Here is a 1,103-nt window from a genome sequence, read left to right on the forward strand (position 1 = left end):
CTTTAATCCAATATACAAAATAGGGAAGTTTCTAATACAAAGTCACTTGTCTGAGGCATGATGGGATTGTACCACCCCACATCAAAAAGGGTGGGAAGGGCTTAATCCCCAAACCAAGCCCCAGGCTACAAGGATTCTGCCTGCCCACAGCCCGCCCCCAACATACATTAATATCACCTGGGTGACAGCCTCCACGTGAGCAGCGCCATCTTTAACAAAGTGAGCATAATATATTTTATCTGCCCAACAATCATATTTACAAACTTATTTGACCAACAGGAAGGTAAATCTAAGGCTCAAGATACAGAAGTGCCTGATGTAAATTATTTCCTGCTCAATGCCCAGCAGGCTCTCCAAATAGCCCTCAAAACCACTGCTAGCTTGTCAGATGCTAAAGTCCTTCCTTCTAGAATGAGTCATTTCCATTGCCAAAGGGAGTTTTATTTCTGAATTACTGAACCAGACAAAATAACTGAGACAGTCTGGCATCACTGATTAAGAACTAGGACTCCTGGGCAAAACTGCTTGGGTTTGAATTGTGACTTTATGTATGGCCTGTGGCTGCCGCCATTGTGGCCATTCACATGCATGTTTTCATTTAATTTGGACAGATGGTTAAGAAAGAGTGAAGCCAAAAAATGATGGGCCATTCCTTTGTTAAAGTCTTGTACTGGTGGACGAGCAAACACACAGAGAAGACTGCTTCCCTCTCATTCAGATCTTCCAAAGCCCTGACATATTCTCCAGTTCCACAACCAGGAGAATCTTCTTTGGTTCCTCCTGGAATCAAAGGCCCTCACAAGCCTCAGTAGGGCTCCCAAAGCTCCTCAGCTCTGGTTCCCTATCTGCACACCTTCTTCTTTTCTGTAAAAACTGGCTTCTTCTGCACTCTGCATTCGCTTTGCACTATCTACAAAAACTACCTGGTGTTCGAAACCCTGGGCTTGCCTGGTCAAGGCACATATGGGAGTTGATGCTTCCAGCTTCTCCCCCCTTCTCTCTCTCTGTCTCTCCTCTCTCTGTCTCTCCCTCTCCTCTGTAAAAAAAAAAACAAAAAAACAAACAAACAAACAAAAAAAACTACCTGGGCCCACAAAGATCTC

Source organism: Saccopteryx leptura, chromosome 4 (assembly GCF_036850995.1).
Source record: "Saccopteryx leptura isolate mSacLep1 chromosome 4, mSacLep1_pri_phased_curated, whole genome shotgun sequence".
Classification (NCBI taxonomy): domain Eukaryota; kingdom Metazoa; phylum Chordata; class Mammalia; order Chiroptera; family Emballonuridae; genus Saccopteryx; species Saccopteryx leptura.